This window comes from Macaca fascicularis, chromosome 9 (genome assembly GCF_037993035.2).
Source record: "Macaca fascicularis isolate 582-1 chromosome 9, T2T-MFA8v1.1".
NCBI lineage: Eukaryota > Metazoa > Chordata > Mammalia > Primates > Cercopithecidae > Macaca > Macaca fascicularis.
This window is the reverse complement of record NC_088383.1, coordinates 105,035,371-105,048,613: the sequence shown is the minus strand read 5'-3', so window position 1 is coordinate 105,048,613 and position 13,243 is coordinate 105,035,371. Positions and strand designations below refer to the sequence as shown.

The window sequence follows — 13,243 nt, the reverse complement described above, 5'->3', positions numbered from 1 at the left end:
GCTGGGCGCGGTTGTGGGCGCCTGTAGTCCCAGCTACTCGGGAGGCTGAGGCAGGAGAATGGCGTGAACCCGGGAGGCGGAGCTTGCAGTGAGCGGAGATCGCGCCACTCCACTCCAGCCTGGGCGACAGAGCCAGACTCCGTCTCAAAAAAAAAAAAAAAAAAAAAAAACAATATATGATATGTCTTCTACCAGCCACAGCCTTCAACAAACCAATTTTAATCAGGAGTTGACGATAAGCTTACTACATTTTGAAATTATTTGACTTTCCTCATGAAATGAGACCTATGTGAAGTCCACTTAATTTTCTGAAACTTCACATCATGTACCTTCATTCTAATATTCTGACACTTGTTTCAGGCAGCCATACCAGTCACAGCTTTAAATTTTTAGTCAGACTTTGCTCACAACTTTTCAAGATAAATTAATAAAAATCATTTTGGTCAGTCATCACATAGCAGTCTCTTATTTACTTCACTACAACTAAAGCTTTCATTCTTCATTACATTACTTTTTCTGGGTAGTTTGGCTCAAATAGTACAAACTGAATATTCCTTAACCAAAATGCTTGGAAGTAAGCCGGGAGCAGTGGTTCATGCCTGTAATACAGTGGCTCGCCCCTGTAATCCCAGCGCTTTGGGAGGCCGAGGCAGACAGATCACTTGAGGTCAGGAGTTTGAGACCAGCCTGTCCAACATGGCGAAGCCTCATCTCTACTAAAAATACAAACAAACAAACAAACAAAAATTAGCTAGGCATAGTGGTATGCTCCTGTAGTCCCAGCTACTCGGGAGGCTGAGGCAGAAGAACTGCTTGCACCTGGGAGGCAGAGGTTGCCGTCAGCCGAGAAAATCACGCCACTGCACTCCAGCCTGGGTGGCAGAGTGAGACTCCATCTCAAAAAAACAAAACAAAACAAAACAAAACAGCTTGGAACTAGAAGTGTTTCAGATTTTAGATTTTTGAGGATTTTGGAATATTCGCACTACTTACTGGCTGAATATCCAAAATCCAAAATGTTCCAATGATGATTTCCTTTGAGCTTCATGTCAGCACTAAAAAAGTTTCAGATTTTGGAGTATTTTGGATTTCAGGTTTTCAGATTTGGGATGCTCAACCTTTAGGAAAATTCTTAGCATTCAGAATTACTTTATCTCCTCAGGAATAACATAGTACGCATGTGAACCTCATGGTAGGAAGTCAAACAAATGTTATATAGGAAAAAGTTACTTAATGACATAAATGATAACGTGGTATCCTCAACTCAGCTCTACTGCTCTCTACTCAATGTACATTATTTTCTGACAAAATCAAAATTCATGCCTTTGTAAAAAAATGGCCCTGAACAGAAATCCATTTGCTGGTGAAGTTCAGAGAACAACACAGTTATGATAATTAAACCAATAATGTAAGGTGGTATACTATACGACAGCTATTTCAGCAGTTACATAAATAATCTTATTCCTAATTTATGGTTATACTTGTGTGTATACTTACTGCATTTAGAGGAATTTTATGATACTGTGGTATCCAAGAATCTTAGGATTTCAAAGATCCCAGGACCTATCCAACACAAACAGTAAGAGACATCTGTGTTTCGAGGGTAGAAAAAACATGTTTTTTTACACGGGTACAATATTTTCCACTACATTTCCAAAACTTTCCTTATAATACCATAGATTTGTTGGCATATTTTTCCTCCTTTTTTGTCTACACCCAGACATTCACGATTGTCTTCAAGAAACTAATCATAACACGATAGTGATTCCCAAGTCTCGCTCCTGATTCATAATGAAGATGCTATTAGTCATAATATAAACACATACGAGATAACTTTTCTTTAGGTACATTGCTTTGCACTTACTAGACCACAACCACACTCTTCTGGCCATTCATACAGCTTTGAAACATCTATCTGCCACCTTTATCTCCACTGTTCATTACCCAGAAGTCTTTAATGCCACCTTCTATTTAGAAGGATGATACAGTTAAAGTTGTATTTGGATCTCTAACAAAATGTTAAGCAATAAACTATGAAACCAAAAATTGCTTTTTTTGCTTAGATTAAAATGAAAACCCATGTTTAAGTATTTTATTTTGGCCAAAAAATAAAATACAACTGTAACTTACATAACTTATGAAAACTCATGTATATGTAAACTACAGGTTGAGGGTCTATTATCCGAAATGCTTGGGAACAGAAAGGTTTCATTCTTTTTTTCTTTTTCTTTTTTAGGATTTTAGAATATTTGCATTATACCAGTTGAGCACCTCAAATCCAAAAGTTCAAAATCCAAAATGTTCCAAAGAGCATTTCCTTTGACCATCATGTCAGCACTCAAAGAATTTTGCATTTTGGATTTTTGGGTTTGGGATACTTAACCTGTATTTTATTTTATTTAGTTCAATATTAAAACATACTAACTTACTACTTAATAGACTATATACTCCAGTATTTCAATCTTTACCATACCTCTTTCTTCAGGAACAAAAGGCACACAATTTAACACTTGCACAATGTCACAATCAGGAACAGTGATCAAAAGAAGAGATGATATCTGGAAATGAAGACCAAGATTTTAAAACTTTTGACTACAAAAACTGTTCAATTACACGTCACATTCAACTTAAGGTGTATAAAGAAACCTAAAAAAACCCACACACACACACACAACTAAGAAAACCTCTCTACCCTTAAGCATATATCATTGATGCCCAGTGGTAACATGTCATAAATCTGCAAAAGTCACAATCTAACGCCTAGAATCAATCTGACTCAGTATCTTCATTTATTATAAGAAAAAGAAATAGAGCCTTGCCCAAAGTCACAAAACTAGAACTAATATCTGGATCTGATTCCAACTCAGTTATCCTACAACCACAATAGTAACCCTTAATACTTATTTCTGGTATCTAATATGCCATGAAAACTGCTCACCATGAGACGCCAATACCCCATATAGAATTGAAATACTCACAGCCTACACACCTGGGACCAGATAATAAACAAAAATTTCAAGACTGTGTTAAAACCCTTTTCTTCTGCTTATGGCACTTTGCCACAAAACCTTCAGTAGCATACCTGAAGGAATGTCGGCAAGATTAAAGTCTCCTATCATTAAAAAAAAAAAAAAAAAAGTTGTATTAAGTACTCTAAAGTATGCAATGTCAGAACGCCTCAATGAGAACAATTCTAAACAACTATATACAGAAAAGCAAACAATAAAAATAAACTTAAAGGGCATTTAAAGTATATCTCGAAGTCAAATTATAGATTTAGGCTAAAGTACAGTCCCTCTGTAATGTTTCAAAATATAGAAACTTCTGGGATTACAGCATACTATTACCAGAGAGGCTAGAACAGAATCCGAAGTGTGACCATGGCAAAAAACTGAAGCATTTAAAAGTTCATACATTATCAATGCACATAGTGGTTGTTCATTGTGGTTACTGTCTTTTGTCCTTCCATAAAACCAGATATAAAACGTTTTAATTGGTCATTATACTTATTTTCACTGCAACAAACAGGAAACATTTGGTTGTGTAACATACCTACATTTTATTCTCCTCCCCCTTTTGTTGGCAATTTTCTGTATCCAGGGATGATCTAATTTATAGTTTTTATAGCAAAAATCAACATTGTTTACTATGCTTACCTTCCCCAGGAAATCCCAACACCCTCAATGTGTTAAAAGAATGCAATGTCTCTTTATAAATTTCAGAAAAGAGAATTTTGCTGAAAGGTAGTGAATGCATTTCTATAAATTTGCAGTTAAACTCTGAAAATGTTAGGAAATTTCACTGAATCAATTTAAATGTTTTAAATTAAATCTGAGGATACCAACCTTAGAGTATACTCAAATCAGATCCCTTGCTGCAGAAAAAGCAATTCAATAATTACCAGTAACTAGATCTAACATGCACATTTTCAAGTTAATAGAATTCCTATCCTGACAGTTTGGTGTCTTCATGTTTTATCACTGTGACAACTGTACAAATTCCAACATTCTTATGAATTCCTTGAACATTGACTTATTTTATTTTTCTAGGGTTTTTTAGACGTTTGACAACATACTCAACAATGTTTGCACTCAAACAGCTCACATACACTACTTGCTATCAAATTTAAACCTAAAAAGAAAACTGAGTCTTAAATGTTGTATTCTAAACTTTAAAGCTACATCTGTTTGTTCGGTCCGCTTAAGAGTTAAAACATTTTTCCTTATATACATTCACTCCATATACTTTTCAATTACCACAGCCACCAAGGAAGAGACTGTCTACTTGACAAAGAGGACACCATGTAAAGAATAGAGTCAAAATGAACCCTACATGTGAGAAAGCCAGTTACAAAGAAATCCATCTGCCACTGGGTGTGGTTAGGGTCTGCGGGGAAGAGCACCTTTGGCCAACTCTGGAGAAGAGCGAGCGCTTCAGGGAGCTGGGCATCTCTGCAAGAAATGGCCCCCAATGACCATAGGCTGGGCCAGCAATAGGGACGCCGTCGAGTCGGGCCTGCGAACCTATAGCTCGAGGGGTGCGGTCTGCGGGGTGCCCTTGCTGTCTCCACCAACCACGAAACCCGCCGAGTGAGTGCTTCGAGCGCCGCGCGCCCAGCTTCGCCCCAAACACCGCGCCCGATCCGCCCCTTCCTCCGGGGTTCGGCTGCCCCGCGGGGAGCGCGGAGGCACACCGTGCCCTACTCCCACCCAGCTCCTAGAATGTAGGAGAGTGTAGAGTTGAAAAAGCCCGGACGTAAAACAACCCCAGGTTTAGAAAGTAAGGGTTAGCTCTAGCAGCCTGCAAAAGCGCTCGGCAAAAAAACCCCGACTTCTCCAGAAAAACTTTGCGGCAAGTTAGGCGGAAGCGCTGAATGGCCGGGACTATTTAACTTGCGCTTCCTCTCACAAGAGGCGGATCCCTAGCCCTGTTTGGGGGACCCTGACGGTCCACAAACTCGCCGTTTGCCTGCTGGCCGGCCCTCTAGAAGTTCCGGTATCCTAAAAGGTCTGGGCAGTCCCGCTCACGGGGAGTACCTGTCGTAGTCCCCATTGCCTGCGAGTCCCTGATGGCGGCCATTACACTTCCATCCGGGTATTGCCGAAAAGCTGATCGCAGCGCTACCGGGAGCGCACGCTACGGCGGAGGGATCTGCGCTGCACCTGAGACAAGCGGAAGAGAACGGAAGCCGGCAGGGTCCGCGCTCGGTCTGACGAGACTAGGCCATGGAGCTGGGTTCGCCGCTGATCTTTCCACGTAGGGCGCTGCCCCGGCGCCCACCACTCCAGTGACTCACTACTACCTCTTTGCTCACCAGCAGCTGCTGATCCTACTGCCAGTGAAATGGCAGACAAACGTCCACTTTGTGCTCTTCAGAGTAGACACCAGGAGCAGGAACTGTATGCACTTCGCAAGCCTTTGCTGACTGGGAATGGTCTCCACCCTGAGATTTTAACCAGTTCCGGTTTAGCAAATGGCGTCTCCCCACCCCTTGCTTCTGGCACACAGGTTTTAGCAATCATTGTAGCCCATGTCAACGAAAGAAGCTGTCGCCAGTAGCTCTGGAAGACGTACTGAACTCCAAACATGTACATATTGAATATTTGATCAAAAACTGTCTTTACAATGAGAGAGGCTCACATCCCCCTCAAACGAATACTTCCTCTACCTCACAACAGGGCTGGACAGTTAATATGGTTGGCTTTACCCCAAAGGCCAGTATGGCTCCTCTTCTGTTCTTTATAAATCCAACCTATTAATTGATACCTCACTTTCTACATAATTCTACATAAATTATCTTTTAAAATGTGGGAGGGAATAAGTAGCGGCAAACGTTCAAGCAACAACAAAATACCTTGGTGCAGAAGGATATACCAATAAATTAAAAGCGAAACTACGATCGGATTTTTCACTTCTTTTTTTTTTTTTATTCCATGTTTTCTTAAGTAGCATGTACAGCATTGACAATTTTCTAAAAACTTTAAAAATGTGTATGATACATAATTGTCTCAGAGTAGGCTTTTGAAAATGTCAACCTGTAGCCAAATGCAAGATTTTCTCCATCCTTTAATAAAAAGCACACTGAGAAATCCTCACTTTGTCTTTAGGAAGCCTTCTTTATTATTGTGTTTATTGGACTACACAATTCCACCTAGAAAAGGCAAATGAGCGGAAATTCACGTTAGTCATACTCACGTTTGTGTAAAACACACAAGGAGAAATCTTCTGTAAATACCAAAGGGGATGCCATTATGGAATGATGAACATGTTTACAAAGTGGATTTTATGCCCGCATCGTACATCCCCCATCTCTCTTCAGGTCCTCATTTCCGTGCAAACCAGACATGCACACACATCACAGCAGAAAGAGAGAACAAGATTTTTCTTTTAATGACAAAAAACGATGTTAGTTTGGAAAAATGGGCAGAGCTGTTCTGTGTTTTCATGTAGTTTTTGTTTTTCAGATTAGGATATTGCATCCCCCCAACAGTATTCACATTATAACTTTATTTTACCTCTACGTATACATTCACCTACAAAATCCTGCAAACCTGCATTTATGTTATAGAGGAATTGGAGAAAGTTAAAATAAATTGTTAGTCAGACTTACCTTATCTCTTCCCCTTTCTCCTCCAACATTCATCTCACCTCTTCCACCATTCATATGACCTTTTTTTCTTGCTAACCTCTATGTTCAAAACCTGAAAGTTACCTCTTGATCTCCTTTCAGTTTTGAACATATTGGTTAGCAAGAAAAAAAAAAAAAACGGTGAGGGAGGAGAGGAGAGAGGAGAGTGAATCAAGAAGGAAGGGAAGATGATTAAAAGGGAGAAAAACAAAAGGAGAGGGCTAAATCATAGCTTAGGAAAGGATTCTGGAATACTTTTTTACTTGAGAAGGATAGTTAGTGGGGATAGGGCATTTAGATTAATGCTTTAAATAGTTGATCCCTCCGAAGACCTTACTACTGTTTACTAACTGATAGCATTTGACCTCTGAGTTTCTCAGAGCTGTGCAATGTATAACTAATATGTTATATATTGTTTGACAGATTGGAGAGAGTACTCAACACCACTGCACCAAGAGTGTAATGGAAATGATAAAAGTGACGATGGTGGTGATAGTAATGAAGTTTCCATCTTGATTACAAACCTCTTTCTGCTTTTCAATATACAATTGATGCCAGGTGCAGTGGCTTGTGCCTAAAATCCCAGTGATTCAGGAGACTGAGGTGGAAGGATAAAAAAATATATACATACAATTCATGGACACTGTGTCATAAAGCACCTCATTTTAAGACAGTGAAATTTTCTCCTAAAAATAATATATAAATGGAAATACATCTCTCTCTAAGGATTCTCACCCGTAAATCATACCAACAAACTTGTATTTGTTCTTACAACAATGTAAAAATATTTTTAAGACATAGATAAGTTGGCACCTCATAAGCACTGTGATAACAAAAGATTAAATGATATTAATTTGGATAATAAGAGTCTCTTAAAAATGCTTCTTTTCTTTTTGTTGATCTATGAACTCAAGCCCAGGTTCTCTACCCTCAACAATATAATCAAGTGCAACCAGAATTGGGGGAAAAAAAAAAAAAGATAGGAAGAGTCTGGGTGATACAACATAAAGTGGTTACACATCTTGGTCAAAGATATTATGGCTTAATTACTTGTGGCAGTCTATCATACAAGTGTTAGTTGGTCTTTAAGTATTATTCTTCTCAATGTTCTTTTCAATTTTGTTATTTAATATTTATTCAGCAGACATTTTCTTGACTACCTATTATGTGCCAGAAACTGCTAGCAATAAATAAGACATGATTCCTCGTGGAGGACCATCAGTTCGATGGAATTTTCTTGAATATTTAAAAGATTTTATGATCCAACAAAGCAATTCTAAAGATGAGATTTCAGATCCTGTAACACAGGATGACAAAGATTTTTCTTTAGGTTGGCATCCTGACAGTTTCCTCTCAATTCACACTTCTTAGATGACCAAGACATTTTTATTAAGTTTTTATGAGTCTCTCTTTCTTAGTTCTTTTCATGGATACTATATTCACCATAAAGAACATTAAAATGAACTGTATAAACTATATTGGTCTTACCTAAGTATTTTAGGGTACCTTTCCCCACCTCCAATCACATCAAATTCTTCCTAAGACTCTCTGCATCCTGAGGAAAAGATAATAGATAGTACAGTTAATTCAAGTCTTAGAAAAAGAAAAAATAATTCAGTGGAATACTTGTTAATTACATTTAAGAACAAACCTGGTACATATATATGTTATACATACTCCTTTATTTCTTTTGTATATGCATAGAACATTTCATTATTTAAAGTTTTAAAAGAAAAATAGTATAGGGTTTTTCTTTTCTTTTTTGTTAGTGGAAATTAATTGGTTTTTTGTCTAAAGTGGCTTAAAAGATAAATCTGATTTTTGTGAGATCAATGCCATATGGACTATGCTAATACCAATAAATTATACTTGAGAACTTGTAAAAGTAGATAATTATGGTTCATTACATTTTAAAGAAAACTTTTAATAAAAGTTTGATGGTTCATGAGGTGTCCAGCAAGAGACGTAATGAAAAAACAAAAAACAAAAAACCCAACCCTGATACATTATAATGAAGTTGAAGAATATCAAAGACAAAGTGGCACTTCTAAAAGTTTCCAGAGATAAAAAGATCACTTATACAGAATAAGAATCAGATTGAGATCATGTAGCTATTACAGCCGTAGGCATTGTATCCTCCCTCAGCAGTAAGAAGTGAGAAAAAGAAAAAAAAAAAAAGATCTTTCTTCTCACACTTTTCCAAATTTTACGGAAGAGAAAAACCTTTTCTAATGAACTTGTTATATTTCATTTGCCAACATGGAATCACATACTCATCTCTAGAACAAATTGATAGTGAAGAAAAACAGTATTGCTGTGATTGACTCAAACCAATCATGACTTATACCCTGAGACTGGGCAAATTGACAACTGAGCAAAATAGTGGTTCTAACTAGCATGGAGGAAGGATGAATAACTTTTGGTTAGCATATAAAAATGTTTGACTTCTGTCAATATCACAAAAAAAATGGGAGAAAACCAGTCATTATGGAAAAGCAAGAGTGCCTATAGCATTACCAAGTCACAGGAATTACAGAGGTCAGAGGAACATACTAAACTACACAATGAGCAAAACCAACTATAAACTTTGTGAAACTGTGTAAGACAAATGACCTGTTTTCTCAACCAAACAAAAAGTTGCACAGAAAAAAGAGATGAAAGAGAAAACCTATAGATTAAAAGAGACTTAAATTATATATCAATTAATCATTATGTGTGGAAGTTACTTGGATTCTGATTCAAGCAAACAGACAAAAACACATTTATGACATGTATGAGACAATTGGAAATTTGAAAACAGGATATTTGATTGTATTAAATTGTTTTGTTAATTTTTAGATGTAATATATTTGTTGTTATGTCTTTAAAGTTTATCATTTAGAGACACATGCTGAAATATTTACAGATAAAATGTAAGACCACATTTCATGTATGTCCACAAGTCATAGGTCTTCACTTTAACTGATCCTGGCACCAAGATGACCAATGTTCTTTAAACACAAGAAAGCAGAGATATGGCAAAAGGAACTGACCCTCTGGACAAAATGCAGAGATTCAACAGATTTAAATGAAAAATGCCCCTATGTAGACAGAAATTACCTCACTCCCTTTTTTTTTCCATCTCCCCAACCTCCTCAGACAGCTGAGTAACTGAAAAATAGAAACTATCAACATCCAGCTCCTAGCTTAAAGTCTGACAGAAGAATTAATACAGTTTCTAGATAAACAGGAAAGGGAGTTAAGAGGACTGGACCTATACAATTATTGACACAGAAGGATTAATTTAAAAGTTAATAATGAAAATCACTAATAAAACTCATGGGGTACACATAAAATTTCTTCCCCTCCAAAAAACAAAACCAAACCAAAAAGACTTAAGAAAAAAAGTTTTTAAGAGAGGATTCTGGGAAGATGGCAACATAGGAAGCAGCAGGAATCTGTCAACAAGTGGTACTGGCAGGATATGTCTGATGTAACTATTTTGGAACTCTGGCATCTATAGAAGGCTTGCAAGGTAAATTGCAGTTTCTGTCAATTTCAGCTCTTAGCTCCGCAATAGCTACCATCCCCCACCCTGTAGCCTCCAGCAAGGCAGCTGTGCACTTGTTCCTGGAGTCCCTTGCTTGCAGTTTGCTGGGCTTGGGTGGCAATAAGGAGCAAGTACTCATCCTCCAAATACTGGGGATCTGTGTTCTGACTGCTGATTGCTACTTCTGATCCTAAGAGTGTCCGCACAGAGTTAGACAGCCATTGTTGCACCACCACCACCCAACCCCTCCTCCAAGGTGGCAAGTCCCTCCCCCTCAGGCTGAAGCAACTGCCAGGAGACTTAAAGGGCCAGCGCCTTTTTCCTCTCCTTCATTTTCCTTTTTGCCCTTTTGGGAGCCAAACATTAAAGACTAGGACATTCAAAGGCATCTGCATATCCAGGAGAAATAAGAAAGTCACCGCACATGCCCAGAAAAAGACACAGGCTCAGAAAACACCTGAGGAGACTGGTTTACACCTTAGATTGATCCTTGGCTTGGCATGAGTACAGCCTACAACAACCAAAACCCAAACAACAAAAAACAGCAAACCCTGCGGGAATGGGGAGGACTCTGATTACCAGCTGCCACATTATTAGATTCCAGTGGCCAACTTTCAACAAAGAAATCACAAGACATACAAAGATACAGGAAAGCATGGCACAATCACAGGGAAAAAATAAACAAAACAAAAATTGCTCTGCAAGAAATGCTAAAGATAGTTCCTGCAGCTTGAAATAAAAGGACACTAGACAGTAACTCAAAGTTATATGAAAACATAAAGGTCTTAATAAAGAAAAATACATGAGCAATTATTAAAACTAGTTTTATGGTGACAATAACTTGGTTTTTTGTTGGTTTGTTTTTTAAGACTAGGGTGTCACTCTGTGGCCCAAGCTGGAATGCAGTGGCATGATCTCAGCTCACTGCAGCCTTGACCTCAGGCTCAAGTGATCCTCCCACCTCAGCCTCCAGAGTAGCTGGGACTGCAGGCATGTGCCACCATGCCTGGCTAATTTTTTGTATTTTTCATAGAGATGGAGTTTCGTCATGTTGCCCAGGCCGGTCCCAAATTCCTGGGCTCAAGCTACCCGCCTCAGCCTCCTAAAGTACAGGGATTATAGCCATGAGTCACCATGCTAGGCCAACAGTGACTTGTAATTCGACTATTTTTTTTTTTTTTTGAGACCAAGTCCCGCTGTATTGCGCAGGCTGGAATGCAGTGGCATGATCTCTGCTCACCGTAACCTCCGCCTCCCGGGTTCAAGCGATTCTCCTGCCTCAGCCTCCCAAGTAGCTGGGAGTACAGGCACCCGCCACCATGCCTGGCTAATTTTTGTATTTTTAGTAGAGAAGGGGTTTCATCATATTGGCCAGGCTGGTCTCGAACTCTTGACCTTGTGATCCACCCGCCTTGGCATCCCAGAATGCTGGGATTACAGGTGTGAGCCACTGCGCCCGGCATAACTCCACTTTTTGTTTTATATGTGATTTAAGAGACCAATAAATTAAAAAACAATTATTGGTCTAAAAGCTAGTATTCTTATAACTTTGGTTTGTAAATCCATATTTCATTTTCTACATAACTTAAGAGACTAATGAATTTTAAAAACCAGTGACTAGTTTATGTTTTTGGATGCACAATATATAGAGATGTAATTCTGTGACTTCAATAATAAAAAGAGGTAGACATGGAGCTGTAAAGGAGCAGACTTTTTGTACGCTATTGGAAGTTAATCTGGTAAAAATTCACATTAGAGTGTTATAACTTTAAGATGTTAAATATAATCCCCATGGTAACCACAAAAATAATTATAGAATATACACAAAAAGAAATGAGAAGGGAATTAAAACATTTCACTATAAAAAGTCAACTAAAGATAAAAGAAAACTGTAAGGCAGGAAATGAGAGACAAGAAAGTTATGAGTCATATAGAAAACAAAGCAAAATGACATAACAAATTCCCTCCTTTTCAGTAATTACTTTAAATATAAATAAATTAAACTCTCTAATTAAAAGACAGAAATTGGAAGAATAGATAAAAATACATGATCCAACTGAATGCTGTCCACAAGAGACTCAGTTTAGATTCAAAGACACAAATAGGTTGAATGTGAAAAGATGGAAAAATACATTTCATGCAAATAGTAAAAATAGGTTACCATATGATCCAGCAATTTCACTTCTGAGTATGTACCTAAAAGAATTAACAACAGAATCCTGAGGAGATATTTGTATACCGTGTTCATAGCAGAATTATTCACTACAACTAATAGAAAACATAAAAAATTAAAACCTAACATCCAGATAATAGGAGCTCCTCTTTTCCGTGAAGAGAAATGAGAAGAAATTATTAAACAAATACAATAAAATGCCCTAGAACTGGAGGATGTCACTTTCTATACTGAATTTCACACTGAATGTCACCAAAATGACCATGCTAAGATACATCACTGTAGATTTTAGAACATCAGGATACAAAGAGCCTAAAATCTTACAAAGAGAAAAGAGAGGTCACATGCAAAAGATAGTAAATAAAAATAAAATCAGATTTCTCAATAATTACACAAATAACTAGACAACAATGGAGTAATACCTTTAAATTCTAAGGCAAATTAAACAATTAAACATAAGAGTAGAATCAAGACATTTTTAGGAAGGGAAATGCTCTAAAACTTACCTCCCTTGCACTTTTTCCCAAAAAGGTAATGCTTCACTAAAATTCAGGGAGTAAATTAAGAAAGAGTAAAACTCAGAAATCAGATAATAGGAAGTGTAAGTCAGAAGAAAGTGTAAGAAAATCTCAGAATAATAGAAAAAGGAAGTACCAGGAACAAAACAAAATTATCCACTGGGTCTCTGGGGAACCGTGTTAGCCTCAATTTACTCTAAAACAGAGGCCTGTCATCTGTAATATAAAATCTCGTTCCACCCTGACAGACTGGGGTAGGCTTAGAAAGACAACTTCAAAATAACTAAATGAGGAAGAGTGAGCAGACAGCAAGATCAAGAGTGACAGAAAGAGAAAAGGAAAGAATGGCCGGGCGCGGTGGCTCATGCCTGTAATCCCAGCACTTTGGGAGGCCG

The 13,243-nt window shown here is 37.9% G+C and overlaps 1 protein-coding gene and 1 long non-coding RNA gene across 52 annotated transcripts in view; both read right to left on the bottom strand.

Moving 5' to 3' along the window:
- The window catches only part of ZNF518A (zinc finger protein 518A), a 77,869-nt gene extending 72,429 nt beyond the window's left edge, over window positions 1–5,440 (bottom strand). For 16 of the 50 annotated variants that reach the window (XR_012418013.1, XR_012418011.1, XR_012418015.1 and 13 more), the window contains exons 1-3: window positions 5,037–5,102; window positions 2,474–2,558; window positions 1,498–1,563 (exon numbers count right to left, since the gene is read on the bottom strand). The gene's annotated coding sequence lies outside the window, so the exon portion shown is untranslated. Of the gene's footprint in view, window positions 1–1,497; window positions 1,591–2,473; window positions 2,559–4,332; window positions 5,103–5,314 lie in introns of those variants that run through there. The other 34 variants (XR_012418012.1, XM_074002296.1, XM_074002295.1 and 31 more) reach the window with 11 other exon arrangements.
- Window positions 5,441–5,934: 494 nt separating this feature from the next.
- LOC141407721 (uncharacterized) lies at window positions 5,935–12,966 on the bottom strand. 2 transcript variants are annotated; one of them, XR_012418020.1, is made up of 3 exons: window positions 12,837–12,966; window positions 8,117–8,183; window positions 5,935–6,151 (listed from the first exon to the last, which is right to left on the bottom strand). It is a non-coding gene; the product is annotated as an uncharacterized lncRNA (long non-coding RNA). The 2 variants fall into 2 exon arrangements; XR_012418019.1 differs by lacking the exon at window positions 12,837–12,966 and adding an exon at window positions 10,202–10,410.
- Window positions 12,967–13,243: the final 277 nt, after the last annotated feature.